The sequence below is a fragment of the Lactuca sativa genome, chromosome 5 (genome assembly GCF_002870075.4).
Source record: "Lactuca sativa cultivar Salinas chromosome 5, Lsat_Salinas_v11, whole genome shotgun sequence".
Lineage (NCBI taxonomy): Eukaryota > Viridiplantae > Streptophyta > Magnoliopsida > Asterales > Asteraceae > Lactuca > Lactuca sativa.
The window spans coordinates 355586623-355603045 of NC_056627.2; the positions used below are offsets into that span (position 1 = coordinate 355586623).

The 16423-nt window shown below is 35.0% G+C and overlaps 1 long non-coding RNA gene across 2 annotated transcripts; it reads right to left on the bottom strand.

Moving 5' to 3' along the window:
- On the bottom strand, positions 1 to 14165 carry LOC111903514 (uncharacterized). 2 transcript variants are annotated; one of them, XR_006183833.2, is made up of 3 exons: positions 13685 to 14124; positions 962 to 1018; positions 1 to 848 (listed from the first exon to the last, which is right to left on the bottom strand). It is a non-coding gene; the product is annotated as an uncharacterized LOC111903514 (long non-coding RNA). The 2 variants fall into 2 exon arrangements; XR_008223816.1 differs by lacking the exons at positions 1 to 848; positions 962 to 1018 and adding an exon at positions 2927 to 3082 and having other exon boundaries at positions 13685 to 14165.
- Between the last annotated feature and the right edge of the window lie 2258 nt (positions 14166 to 16423).

Sequence of the window (16423 nt, forward strand, 5' to 3'; positions counted from 1 at the left end):
GCTTAGACAACAATGTTTTAAAGGACGCACAAAGATTCAAGAGATACGGGAACAATGCAAGGGAACATCATGTGACAAAAGGAGCATGCATATCTGATGGAGAAAAGAAAGACAGATGATTTAATGGCTTTTGAAGAGGACAGGAGTTTCGAGCAGCCATACATGAAAAATCTCGGTAATAGTATTGCAATTGATTGAGATCTATTCACCATGTATCATGTCAAATCTAAAACTTTGTTAATTACTTTGAAAATGAAAAATCTACAATGTTTGACTATTTGCATATGTGTTAATTTACAAATTGATCATTTAAAACTTTGTTAAATTAAAGGCTAAATATGCAAAACTAGATAAAGAACTCCTTGCTATTGCAACTAGGGGCGAGCATAGCGGATACCCGCCTATTATTGGTCCTGGATTCCAGGAACAACTTACACCGGTTTCTAGAAATCTGGAACTGCTCCTGGAACCCCAAGACCGGTTCCGGGTACCCAATTTCTTGAATTTTATCTTTAAAACTTCTTACTTTATAAGTTAGATAAATTAACTATCATAAGTAAAAAATCAAAACGGTATAAATATGAATTATAGAGTATATTCTATAGATATTAGATATAAAACCAAAACAATTATAAAAACTTATATCTTTTAAATAATCAACTATTAAAAACATCTCCCATCAAATAGAATTTAACAAGTGCAGGTACAAATCGACAAATTACAAACTTCAAATATCATCCCCGCTATTGCCAAAAAAAAAAAGCAATAGCAAACACAAGCAACTACAGCACCAAGCAGTAAAAACACCAACAAGCAGCAAAAAAAGCAACATACAGCAACAAGGTTTCCTGTTTAATATTTGATATTAGAAGGAATAAAATTTGACAAAAAAAAAGCCATCATTTCAGACGCAGCAACAGACAAAAAAAAAACTAATATTACATCATTTATTGTGGTGTACCTCACAAAGCAATTACTTATTCCCTCCAAATGTATCGTCCATATTGCGACCTGATTTCTATAATTGAAATTAAACATAAAAAGTAAAATTAGGATAATAAGTAGTATTATACAAAAAGGCGAAATCTTATCTAAGTTCAAGTGATGAAACAAGCACATACAAGTCAAAAAGTTTATCTAAGTGATCAAATTTCCATTAATGGTTGTAAGCGAACCAAACGATCAAGGAACCTTTCGTGAACCGTTCAGCATAAAGGATTTGGTGATTATCCGGTTATTAGATTAGCATGGTTTATTTAGTTCTTATCTTTACTGAGATAGATATCCTATTTGTTAGTAATTGGTAGTTATCCTTTTGTGATCAGACTATATATGTAGTCTTCGTTTGTAACCTGAGATTATCATGATGAATACCAATTAAAGTAAGCTTATACCAATTCTTTGTGGTATCAGAGCGGGTCGTTTTCAGGGGACGATAACAATCTCCGGCGAGCATGGCGGGAGATATACCAGAAGGATCCGGCAAGAAAAGCGATGAGGGAATTGATATCACTTCGTCATTCTACATTCATCCATCAGATTATCCCAAACAAGTTCAAGTGAATGACTTGTTGAACGACAACAATTACAACGAATGGAAACAGGAGATGACAAATTTTCTCTTGGCGAAAAACAAGATGGGATTAATAGATGGAACGGTAAAGAAGCCCGAGTCAACATCACCCACGTACAAGGCATGGGTTCGAGCCGATGCTATGATAAAAAGGTGGTTAGCCACAACGATGGAGATGGAGATAAGAACAAGTGTTCGATATGCGAACACCTCCTTTGAGATCTGGTCAGACCTTGAAGAGCGATTCGAAAAAGAGGGTGCACCTCGTGCTTACGAGCTAAAACAAACACTCCATGTAACGAGACAAGATGGGAGCTCGGTGTCGAATTACTACACTAAACTAAGATCAATTTGGGATGAATTGCAGATGGTACTTCCCACGCCACGATGTACCTGTGAAGGTTGTGATTGTGGAATTGGAAAACAACTGAATGAGTTGAGAGAGAAAGAAAGGACTTACGAGTTCTTGATGGGTTTGGACGAAGATTTCGCAGTCATCAGAACACAAGTACTTGCTATGAAGCCAACATCATCCATCGGAACGGTTTACCATTTGTTAGCAGAAGACGAGCAACAAAGGGCAATCACGGGTGGAGTGAAAAGAACTGGGACTGAGGCATCAACATTTCAAGCTAACTATAGTTCTCAGCGGGGACAGCGACAACCATTGTCAAAGCAAGCCACTCAATCGGTGAATAAAGTGGCACAAAAATTCTCGAAATCAGATAATGACAATAAGATTCGATGTTCTCACTGTCAGCGAGATGGACACAACAAGGATGGGTGTTTCAAACTTATTGGGTACCCTGAATGGTGGCCCGGTAAGAAAGATAAACCCAAGGCAGCTTGTGTGGAGCTGGGCCCAAGTCCGATCCCCGGGCTTTCAGACGAGCAATACCGACTCTTTGTTGAACACTTCAAGGAAGGAACGAATATAACAAAACAGTTAATGGCAAACATGGTAGGTAGAAATGGAATCTATGATGGGTGGATTGTCGACTCGGGAGCCACCGAGCACATGACACACATAAGTGATTTTTTGATTAATAAAACCCAAAACCCAAAAGACTCACCTGTTGTTATCCCTAATAGAGACAAGGTTCAGGTCATGGGGGAGGGTGAACAAACTTTGCCAGGAGGTTTAAAATTAAAAGGAGTATTATTTGTACCAAACTTTAATTACAATCTTCTTTCAGTTGGTAAACTTGCAGATGATCTAAACTGTGCTGTTACTTTTTTCCCTGGTTTCTTTGTGATGCAGGAGTTGGGGACGAATGTCACACCCCAAAACCGAAACGGCGAAAACGTTCTGGGGTGGATGACGTCATGTCAAGTATCACAACATATGCAGTATAGTGATCAAAGTATAACAACCATTGCATTAATAGTAATATTTTTACATAAGTTACATTAAATAGAGACATCAAAGTAATACAGAACTACTATAAATGCAGCTCGGTTCTAGGTTGACTTCACAAACGCTCCTGGGTGTACCTGTCTATTGCTGACCTGAGAATACAAGTTATTTTGAAAGCGAGTATCAGTATTTTTATAAATGCTGGTGAGTTCATAAGTATTTAGTGTCATTTGTGTAAGTAAACACTTTATTCAAAATAACTTTATGAAAAGTAATAGTTTAGAATCTACAGTGTATTAGCGTCCTTTCTAGAAAATCCTATATTTTCTAAATAAAAGCAGTCTTCTACCAAGACTCGACAGAGTTATGTTGTAAAAAGTAATTTTCCCTTAAACACTATCATTACCAAAATACGGTATTTGACTTTAAAGAGAGTAGGGGAGTATCACTAGTAGAATACTAGGGGAAAATAACATATGCCTCGGCAGAAATACTGCTGACTAAGGCAAAAGAAATCATAGACTCCGGGAGAGTATCGAATGAATGATACGTCTGACTCAGTCTAACAAAAGGAAACACAAACCCCAGACGGTATCAAATGTACGATCCGACTAGCAAGGTCTAAAACAAAGAAACACAGACCCCAGACAGTATCAAATGAAAGATACAGCTAGCAAGGTCTAAAACGGAGAAACACAGACCCCAGACAGTATCAAATGAAAGATACAGCTAGCAAGGTCTAAAATGGAGAAACACAGACCCCAGACAGTATCAAATGAAAGATACAGCTAGCAAGGTCTAAAACAAGGAAAAAGTCCTAAGTGGGTTGTTTCAAGAATACAATGTTAGATTCTCGTTACCTTAGGGCCATGAATTATAAGGTAAACATGGAGATACTCGTAACCATATTGATCGACACTAGAGTACATGACGCCCTGCAAGCGTCGAAATAAATGTGACATTTGTCACCCCTTGGCTTGGTAGGCCGTGGACTGTAGCTAGAAGTCAGGGTGCGGGAGTGTCAGTCCCGTATAGATCTATACACACAATGTCCGCTCTCCCTACAGGAGACTCTGGTTACCAACTCAACGACGGGGAGATCCGTGTCTTGAAGATGCATCTCGTATTCTGAGTACTAATAGAGGCGCTGGAGAAATGACATAGACTCGCGTATGAACCGACTCCTGTGGAATTCTCGTACTAGAAAGAGTGAATAAAACCTCCTAACTATTCCTATAATAGTTACTAGTGTCTCTAATCTATGAGCGATGAACGGAAGGATGCCCTTGCTACCCAAGGCGATGTAATGGTCGAGAGCGAGAGAGAGAGAAAGAGAGAGAGAGAGAGCGAGAGAGAGAGAGAGAGAGAGCTTTTATGTCCATATATGTATACATGATATATAACTAATGTTTAAACGACCTTCGGACGGGTATCCGATACCCACCAGACCACATCCAAATGAGGAAAAGGAAATAGGGCGAACTAGCCATCCTAAGTCCTTTAAACATTATTTATATAACTATACAAGTACAAACATGCATTTAACGAAGTAGAAGCATATAAGCGTGGAAGAAAACTTTGACGAAAACTTTGGAAAACCTTTACACTTAAGAAAATTGTGACTTGATATCCTTTTTGTAAAATAAGTTTAAAGACCTTTAGAAATCCTTGAAAATCTTTCATAAACAAGTTTTGAATATAACTTTGATAAAACAATATAAGTAAAGAAAAACCTTTGTTTAACATACTGCTGTAACTGGTTTTGAAGTACAACATACAGCGCAAGAGACAATTTGAGAAAGACTTAAACAAGTAAAGACGTTTTGGAAAACCATTTATAGTATCATACTTGGTAAAACAACTGAAAGTGTAATAAATCCTTGTGCATGCGGGTTATTAATCACATATGATTGATATTATAACTAGCATGTTTTAACTTGTATTACCCCCATAAAAGCATGTGAAAACATTTAAAAGGTTAATTCAGGGGTATGAACTCACCTGTTGTAAGTGGATCGGGCGGAGGTGCCAGTTGGGTGCTCGGTGTCAAGTAAAGACTTGAACACGCTTAGTAACCTATTAACATATGATGACATATGTTTACATACAATTAGTAATTATAATACTAATTAAACACATATACGCATCCTAATGAGCGGAAAACACTTTGGTCAAGTGCTAGGAGTGTCCCGGGTAACATCTAAGGGAGTGTATGGCCCAATTAGGGAGTTTACTCTTCAAGAGTAAACTCTTTATATAGTTTACGGCCCTATGACCATATCCCCATGAGTTTACGACCGTAAACTCATGGGTGGTGTGCTCTTGGATGCATTAAGGCCTTATAACACTGGTGAAACTAGGCTAGGTTCAATTCTAGGGCATAGGAAGGGCTTAAGGCCTCATATGGACCATTTTAGGGAGTTTACGGTTCATGACCACTCCTTGAGGAGTTTACGGCCGTAAACACATTTCTTTTGTTGTTTGGTGGTTCTAACTCATGCACGCAAGGTTCTAGTCACTTATATGAGCATAGGAAGGTGTTAAAGGCACTTAAACACCTTGGAAAGGTGTTTACGGTCTATAAAGATGTTCTTGAGGAGTTTACTACCTTAAACACATGAGTTTACGACAGTAAACTCATGTTAGTCCATGAATCATGTTTTTGGTGCATCAACGAAGGATTACAAGGCTCTAGACACTCATGGAAGCTTTTGGAGGTGTTTGAGGGGCAGTTTAACACTTAAATAAGTGTTTATGGTCCATGAAGATGGGTTTACGGTCTAAGGATGTTCTTAGACCGTAAACTCATGTTTACTCCCCATTTGTTCCGATTTTTGTGTTCTAAGTCCTTTCATGTAAGCCCATAAGTCATAACTAAGCTCCATAAGTGGTTTGGAAGGGTTTTTGAGCATTAAAACCCCATCTATGAGTGTTTACGGTCTAAGAAGGTGTTCTTGGACCGTAAACTCATGTTCTTGAGGGTTTTGGGTAATTTAAACACGAATTTGTAAGTTAAATGAGCTAAACAACAAGTTAGGGTAGATCACTTACTAGTTTGGGGCTTGAAAGAGGCGATTTTGGAGCAAACCCGATTTGTAGAGAGAGAGTGTGTCTGTCTAAGGTGGGAAAAATGTGGGAATGAAACCCACTAAACCCTTATATAGGGTGTAGTTTATGCCCTGGTTGGGGGTTCACCCAACACCAACCGCGAACGGGGTTTTTCACGTCTACCGTTAAACACAACAACATTTTAAAATTATACCTCCTTAATTTTGGTTCGCTTGATGAATATTATTTAAAATATTCCAACAGGTTTAAATCCGATCAAAAATATTTTCGGGATAAATTTGGTTAATTTTTTTTTGACGTAATTAATTTCGACGTTAAAAGTAACGGAAATTTTTGGGTTTTCACAACGAAGCACTTGATTGGAGCGGGTAGTCGCAATGGAGGATTGTATCGGATGAGGGGTATGAAGATGAAGACAAATGAAGCTTTAATGTCGACTTTTGAGGTTTGGCACAAAAGGCTTGGGCACCCATCAATCAAGAAGATCTCGAGTTTAGATTTTGTTAGTGTTTCAAATAAAGAACAAATTAATAAATGTGATGCTTGCTTTAAAGCAAAACACACTAGACTTCCATTTACTGCTAGTGAAATAAAAACTTCTTCTTGTTTTGATCTGATACATTGTGATGTGTGGGGTAGGTATAGGACTCCTCTTAGCAATGCATCTTATTTTTTTGACAATTGTAGATGACTTTAGTAGAGCAGTTTGGACCTTTCTGATTAAACATAAGTATGAGGCTAGCACATGTCTCAGAATTTCACAAGATGGTTCAAACTCAATTTGGAAAGAAAATCAAGCGAGTAAGGTGTGACAACGGGGGTGAGTTTGTGTCTAATAAAATGCGTGATTTTTATGCGCAAGAAGGAATTGTTTTAGAGACATCTTGTCCTCATACACCACAACAGAATGGTGTGGTTGAACGCAAGCATAGGCACTTGTTAGAAACTGCACATGCTCTTCGTTTTCAAGCAAACCTACCAAAGCTTTTTTGGGGTGAGTGTGTTTTGACAGCTACATATGTGATAAACCAAATGCCAACCAAAGTTTTGCAAGGTATCACACCATACGAGATACTTTTCGGTCACAAACCTACTTATGATCACATGCGGGTGTTTGGCTGTTTGGCTTATTATCGAAGTACAGAGACTAAGGGTGACAAATTTGAGGCTAGGGGCAAACCAGGTTTGTTTGTTGGGTATCCTCAAGGTACAAAAGGATATCGAATATATGATTTAGAAAACAGAAAAATAATTGTTTCTAGGGATGTTCGATTTCTAGAAGATCAGTTTCCAATGGGATCAGATTTAATAAATAAGAATATGCAACAAGAAGAACTTTTTGAGCTAGACAACAATGCAAGTGAAACTCATGTTGCCCCATGTGGTGAAGTTGTTTCTCACGCAGAGTCTCACGAAGATGATCTCACCATTGACCAAGAGGTGACTCCCACTTCTAATGATGATAGTAATAATGCATCTCCTATATCCACCAGCTTTAGCAATGAAAATTATTCCACGCACACTGAATCTGAAGATATTCATTTAGCGAGGGCTACACGAGCTCGAACACAACCCCTTCGGTTTAATGACTATGAGGTTGAATTATGGTATCAGTGCAAGATATCTTGTTCGGTTAGTTAAACGAACAAACACAAACAACATTCTCCTTCGTTCATTTATGTTTGTGAATGTTTGTTTACGTTCATTAATCTATGTTCGTTTGTTTAATTTATTATAGATAGATTTTTTATGTACACACATGTTTGTATGTGTTTGTTCGTTTAAGTTAACATATATTTGTTTGTTTATGTTCTTTAGTGTCCAATTATGTACATTTAAGTACGTTTGAGTTTGTTTATGCTCATTTGATAATGTTTATCAGTTAAACGAATGGACATAAAATTATGTTCATTTAAGTCTTCGTGTTCGCTCATTTATAGTTTAAAGTTAAAACGAACGAGCAAGAAAAAGCATCCATTAGTGTTCATTTACAACCTTAGGCGTTTGGGATTGAGTTTGAAAAATATTTATTGACTTATTTGCTTTTCATTAGCCAATAAGCTTAAAAAAGTGTTTGGGAAATAGAAAAGTTCTTTTACAAAATAGTTTTTTACTACCCTTAAAAAGACTTTTTTAAAAGTCGCACACTCATGATTTTAAAAAAAAAAAAAAAAAAAAAAAAAAAACTTAAAAGGTTGTTTGGTACTTGAGAAATTAAGATACATGCTCTTAGTTTTTCATATTAAGTATGTTTCGTTGCCTTGAACCCCATTCCATGTCGTCTATGTTTTCCATAACTTAAGAGGTTGTTTGGTACTCTCTCCCCATAGTGCTTCTTAACATGTGTTCTTCCTAAATGCCATAAATAATTCTTCATGAATATTGCATTTCCTTATGAAATTATGGAATGCGAAACAAGCAACGACTATGCACTGAAAAACAATGAGGACTCATTTGCTTTAGGATTGAAAATCTCAGCTTCAAAACACCATAGGCGCTCAAAATACCATTTCTTTAGTTGACGCAAGTCATCGTTGAAAATTGGATAACCAATACCTCATGTTACGGTAAGAAGTCATAAATTCTCTTTCTCTATAACGAGTATGTTGATCAATAGGTACGCTGCATGCGCACGAGTTCCATCTAATGCACCTATTGCTCCTGTAAATATTTCTTTTAGCCTATTATGACGTTTTGAAGAATTTACAATTTCCACTATAATTTCTTTTGCAAAAATCATCATTGCTTGTAGAACCTCATTAAAGCATCTATGAATAGTTTCTATGGAGTGTTGAAATCTTCATTTGATCATCCTAAATCGTTCATTATGTACAATAATTGTAAAAAACATAGCCATTTTTTTCAACACTTATATGCCTATTATTTACAACCAATTGTTTCGTCTAAATTGATTGCATAAAAGTACATACGCTTCACGTGAAAGACGCATCATCTCATGACATTATGTAGAAGTTCCATATAACAATTCTTACGTATATGCATGACCACTTAATTCTGAATCGTTATTAATTGCTTTTCCAAGTCTCACAAATATGTAGATCAATGGTTAACAAAACGTCTCTTATCCGCACATAAAATACAAAAATAGATGTAGTGCATCTCGGATCAAATATTTCTTATCTTAGCACCTAGAATTGAAGAAAATGGCTATCTACAAATATCTTAACAACGTTAAGATATCTACAAATATCTTAACAACGTTAACAGTATCTTCCCCAATTTCTAGGATTATTGAATTCGATGTACTCTTTACTCTTTGTCGTACATTCGTATTTTTCCGTTTTTTGATTGAGTGGAGGAATTCTCACTGACACGTACAGGTTCTTTTTTAATGTAATCAATGTCACCAAAGTCATTTAAACTACAATGGGTTCTTTTTGGCCCCCCAACTGTCAATGCTTGTCGAAGTCGTGCCTTCAAACAATCGTGTGCAAAGGTTGGTGTAGGGTAGCAGTGAGTCTCAAATTACCTCTTATTTTTTAAACATGATAATATATATATATATATATATATATATATATATATATATATATATATATATATATATATATATATATATATATATATATATTGTCGGTTTCATTTCTTAACTTAAAAAAAACATCAAATTTTGACTTTAGGTAGTCATTGATTCTTCATTTGTTTTTGGTCAAAAATAAAATTATGTTCACTTTTTAATTTTTCAGCAACAATTTTCCAAAAGACTGGTTTTAAACTACTATTTTCCTGTCCATTGGCCGTAACTTCATGTAAACATGCTTCTAAAAAAGTTTTGTATACAACTTCAAACTTCTAACTAATCTTATCCTCTTTTCTCTCATGTCTTTGATCAATTCAACAAAGCAAAAAACCACATCAAATATCAAAAAGAATAAATGTATATTTGGTAGGATTAGATTTCAGCAAATCAACATTACCAAATTTCAAAAAATAAAAATACAAAACAAACAATATTATCATATCAAATTTCAAGTAAAACAAAAAACTCATCAAATTATCAAGCATCATAAAACAACCATCTATTTTGAGGGCAAAAAAAAGAACAAAACAACCATCTATTTCTTGAAATCTAATCCTACCGAATCTACATTTGTTTTTCTAATATTACAATCTAATATTGTTTTTTGATTGCTGAAATGTTTATTGAATTGATCAAGGACATGAGAGAAAATAAGGATATGATTAGTTGATAGTCTGAAGTCGTATACAAAACTTTTTTGAAGTTTGTTTACATAAAGTTACAGTTAATGGACGGGAAAAGAATAGCTTAAAACCAGTCTCCTGAAAAATTATTGCTGAAAAATTAAAAAATGAACATAACTTCATTGTCGACCAAAAGCAAATCAAGAACTGATATGACTACCTAAAGTCACTGTTTGGTGCTTTTTGAAGTCAAGAAACAAAACGACAATGTGTACAATGCAACAACCAACACCTTCCAAAGAAGAATGGGAGCTAAAAACAAATGTATTTTGTTTATTCAAAAAATATATATATATTATGTTTAAATAATAAGATGTAATTTTTTCGAACAGTCAAACAAACATGTTGATTTTTTGAGACGCACTTTGCTATCCTTCACCAACCTTTGCACTCAATTATTTGAAGGCACGACTTTGACAAGCATTGACGATTAGGAGCCAATTACTACATGTACCCCCTCATTCTCAACATTCAACCCATTATAGTTTGAATGACTTTGATGACATTGATTGCACTAAAAAAGAACCCGTACGCACCAGTGAAAAGTCCCTGCTCAAAAAAACGGAAGAGTACAAATACGACAAAGAGTAAAGATACATCGAATTCAAAAATCCTAGAAATTGAAGAAGATATTGCCAAGGTTGCTAAAATATTTATAGATAAGCATGTTTCTTCAAATCTAGGTGCAAATACGGAAAGTTGAACAGACTGGGATAGGGAATATTTGATCAATAATACACTACATCTATTTTGCTTTTTATTGAATGTGAGGATAAAAGACAAGTTTTATTAACCATTAATCCACATATTTGTGAGACTTGGGTATGGCGCATCGGAGTACATTATGAAATATTGTGATGTTTTAGATTGATCTTGATGTTTTTTTTTATTGAACTTTGATGTTTTGGATATATGTTACACGTTATTAGTATAATTATTATCTATTTAAAGATTCACATATTGTTTATGTGATGAAAAAATTGTATTTTTCATTTTATTTTCTTAGTATTGGCCAAGTCTAGCATCCAATAGACTTGGGAGACAATTAAAACCGATTCAGAATTGAGCGGTCATGCATACACACAATAATTGTTACATGGAACTTATACACTTTGTTATGAGCAGATGCGTCTTTCATGCGAAACATACGTACTTTTATACACAATCATTTTAGAAGAAATTATTGGTTGCAAAATGGTAGGCATATAAGCATTGAAAAAAAAGATGGTTATGTTCTTCACAATTATAAGACATCCAACACTCCTAAAAAACTTTTCATAGATATTTTCATGAGGTTCGAAATGCAATGATGATTTTTTGCAAAAAGAAATATTTCCTGGAGTAATAGGTACGTTAGATGGAAGTTGTATACGTAATCATGCCTTGCTGATTAACAGGCTTGTTACAAAGGAAGTGGATTTATTACTCCTTACCGCAACATGAGGTATTGATTCTCTGATTATCGACGACAACGTGCGTCAACTGAGGAAAGATTCAATCATGCACACGTACAATCTAGTAATGATATTTTAAGCGAGCTTATCGTATTTTGAACGAGAGATTCTCAATCCTAAAGCAAGTGACTCCTTATAGTTTTTTTAGGTGCAAATAGACATAGTCATTGCTTATTTCGCAGCCTATAATTTCATAAGGAAATGCAGTGATGATCAATTATTTATGGCGTTCGTGGAGAACACAGGTTGAGCACAAGAAGGAGAGAGTGGCGGCCAAAACATACACGACATGGAACAGGGTTCACAATGCAACGAATACATGACTAGTTTGTGTGACTAGATTGTGAATCAATTATTTTTAAATGCTTCAAATTAAATTTGAAGGATTTATTTGGATTTTAGTATGATTTTGTGGATTTGAAAATATTTATGTTTGATTTGGATTTGTGTTTGCTTATATGATTTATGTTTAATTTGGATTTTGTACGGTGTTTATATATGTTTTTTATAATTATTCAAGAAGTTGGTTCGGTTATTTTATAAACATAAATATTGAATTAAGCAAAAAATAATACATAAGGATAAAATGGTCATTTTTATCAACACAACTATTCAGAGGTTCCAACCAAACAACCAACCAATATGTTAAAAATTCAGACCTTCTTAGAACTTCATACCTCCTAAAAATTCAGATTATGCCAAATAGCTCCTATGACTTCTTCACTTAAAATGACTATAATACCTCCATAAGCTAATCTTAACACTCTAAAAAAACTTATTAACTTACAGCTTCTTGGCACCACATAAGCTAATCAAAACACCTTTTTAGGGAAAAAAAAATTGTCACCTCATAAGCTAATAAACACTTTATCAAAAATTGCTTATTAAGTTCAATAATTAATTAAGTTTGTACTGCTTTACTAGCAAGAGGGTCCCATTTTTTTAATGGCTTTGATTAGAAGTATTAGAAGTAATAGACAAGCTACTCATACCAAGGCTCTCATGTAATTTATTAAGTTGGAATGGACAATAGATGTATAAGAGTAAAAAATAGAGGAAACCTTGGTGCAAATATAGATCAATGATACTAACTTTCCCAAACAATAATCACCATGGAAGTTTGCTGAGCTTTGGCTCTTTTCAAAAAAAAAAAAAAACAATAATCACCATGGAAACAGTTTGTAGTATATACTTATTTTGACATTTCTAGATTGTTATTGCCGGTGTATTTTGATTAAAAGAGTAGATTTTTGTAAAATTTTCATGCCCATTAATTATTATATTTATGTTAATGACAATCTTGATTGGCATAGGTTAAGCTAGGAGATCCGAATGTGGTTTCAAATCCTAAAACACATGTAGTAAAAAACGATATTAAATGAAGGAAAACAACATATTTGACATTGAAAGTCAAAATTCATCCCATGAACTTTGAACATTGATCCTATAAGATAGGGTATACTGTATACTTCAGAAGCCACCAGCAAAACAGTAACCAACTTTGAGCTTAGTAAAACACCAAACTGTAATTAATGGCAACCAACTTTGAGAGACTAAGTACAATGATTATAAAATATCAGATTGTAACAATATATGAACTTTTAAGATTACTCAACAGAAGGTTAAACTTTCCAATAAAAAAACTACATAAAATGCTGTTAACTAACTCCATTTTAAGACATATTTTGTCCCAATTAATGCAAGGCGTATAATGTATACATCATTAGAAGAAGGAAAAGGAAAAAGGTCCAAAGCAATGTTGATTGTTCATGTTACAAATAATAAAACAAGTTGATGGTTTAAGAAAAAGATTAAGCACAAGTCATAAACCTAATTCGTCTTAAAATGGATTCAATTGCAAAAATCAACACAAGTCATAATCAAAGGCATAACAAGAAAGCTGTAAGAATAAAATTGAAAAAGATGGAAGTGGGGGTTTAGATGATTTTGAGGACAATGTTACAACGGAAGCATCAGGCCAAGTCCAAGAGTAAGAAGGGTTCGCACCTTAGACAATCAATAGTGTGCCGGTTGTTGTTGTGCTCTGATAAGTCAATTCATAAGCCACCGTTTCCCGCTGTTAGTTTACAGGTCTGGATGGAAACAGATATTCTAGTGGCTCGCTCTTCAAGAGGTCGCTGCCACCAACGCACGGTGGCTATAACTCGGTCCCCCAAACTCTCAGTTATTTATCCCGTGGATCCTAACCGACACCGTTCAAAGGCTGAAAACCGTCGTGCAAATAAATGCACCGACGCGAAACTTTAGAGCCCCGACTTGACCTTCTTTCAAGATAGATTGTTCTTGAAGAACCTCCATATAGCCTGTGTCCCCCTTTCAACATCCCTTCGACTCGCGTAACCAACTCCGGCGACTTTGAAGTTCGATCAGTGTTTATAAAACCCTAAATAAGCTCTTCTCCCTAGGAGCTACGGGACGAAAAATTAGGGATAAGCAAAGAACCGCCCCGGCCCGGGAACCGAAGTTGGTCGAACCAAACCAAACCGCTGGTTCCGATTTCTGGTTCTTGCCGTGTCTTTAATGTTGGAACCGGTCCTCGAGAAATAGCAACATTCGGTACCGGTTTTTCCCGGTTTCCGGTTCCAAAAATCCACAAGAATATCATCTCGGTCCCGACCCAATCGGTTCTATCCGGTTCCAGTTTTCCGGTCAAAATGTTCAATCCTAATCGAAAGGTTTTCCTTTTTCTATTCAAACATTATATATTACAAAATTGATAGATTAATCGCTTTCTAACCAAATTTTTCAAAAGACAACTTAAAAAATCTATTTTTTTCAAAAATAATAATCTAATCCACAAAAAGTTTTTGTAGACTCAGACATTACTTTTGATATTTTTTCATGTGTTGTAGTATATTTTTACGGAAAAAGATTAGTCTTTGCAAATTTCTGTAGTAAAAAACAATATAAATAATTGTATTTTTTTTAGAAATCTGCAAAAAAAAGTTATATTTTGACTTGCAAATTTTTGTAGTAAAAAACAATATAAATAACTGTATTTTTTTAGAAATCTGTAAAAAAAAGTTATATTTTGACTTCATTGACAAAAAAGTCATTCTTGATTTTTTTTACAATCTAACCACTGGAACCGGCAATTTGGCTCAATTTGCAGGTTACCGCAAACAGTAACATGTTTCGATGGTTAAATTGTAAACAAATATCAATGATGATTTTTATGTCAATATGCCAAAATATAAGTAATTTTTTTCGATGCATAATAACTTTTAACCCCAAGTCTTATATATTTTAAGATTAAGAGTGTGTTTAAGATTTCTTTTTGAACCTTAAAATGATATTTTAGGCAAAATGACTCGGTAGTGAGAGAAAGAATTTTTTAAAAGACAAAATTGCAAAAATGATCAATGTGGTTGGCAAAATTTTGTGCTTTTGGTCCAAAACGAAATGTTGGTGTACCACTGGTTCAATTTTGAATACTTTGTGTGGTTTTGGTCCCCATATTTCACATTTTAATGTGGTTTTGGTCCATACCCCACATGAAATAACGAATATACCCTTATATAAGCTTTTTAATTTTTTTTAATTGTTTTCTTATTATTTTAATTAAAAATAAATACAAAAAAAGAAAAATCCAACCCACTCCAACCCCTCCTAAGTCACACCCACCCCAACCCCTACATCTCTCACTCCTTACATTGACTCCATTTCCCTCTCACACTTCATTTCTTGACACCACTACTGCCAACGGACCACCACCTTCTACATGTCACCGGACCACCACCACCGTCGGATCTGCCCCTTTTTACCCATAAACCACCACCGTCACCAGTAATGTTGCCCTTTGTCTTCGTTTTCTCAGTAGAAAACCAACACCAGATCTACTTTTTTTTAGCTAGAAACCACCACCATCTCTGGTAGCACGTCCCTTTTGTTGGATTAGTGTCTAAGTCCATAACTATTTTGGTATGTACTTGACCCGATTATGAGCATGGTCCTTTTGGGTTGCCTTCACCATAGCAATATGTAGGATGAATTAAGGAGAGAGAGGTTTATATATGATTTATTAATATATTATGAGAATAATATATTAAAGGATAAATCATATTGTTTAATTAATATTAGTCAATAATTAATTATGAATTAATTTTGTGGCTAAAAGAGATTAATTAAATTTAGGGGACTGGACTGCAATTATTGGATAATTGAGTTATTGGGCTAAGGAATGCTAAAGGAATAAGGGGTGAACGAAATTATGATGGAAGCCCATCATATTTTCGTCCATGGCCTTATCCAGAAGGTTCCATGGGCTGCTTAGAGTTTAAGCTGTCCATTAGGGTTTTGACTGAAACCCTAGCAGCCCACACAAGTATATAAAGGACCCCTTAGGCCCCAAAAACGTGTGGAACTGATTCTCTAGGGTTTCTAGTCGTTTTTGGGCAGCCTCCTTCTTCTCCTGTTCATCCAAGTTGTATATGGTGTTTGTGACTCCATTAGAGGTGCATCATTTGAGGCACTAAGCTTTTTAAAGCCAATCCAAGCAAGGGATTGATTGTTATTGCAAATAACAATCAAAGGTAATTCTATAAACCCTAATTCAGTTTATAATATGTTAGATCTAAGTTTATTAGTCTTGGATTCAAAGCATGTACAATAGAGAAACCTAGATCCAAGCATTAGGGTTTGTATGAGCACATAGGACTGTTTCTTATGCATAAAACCCATTAGTGGTATCAGAGCCTTGATTGGTTTCAGTTGTATGTGATGCTT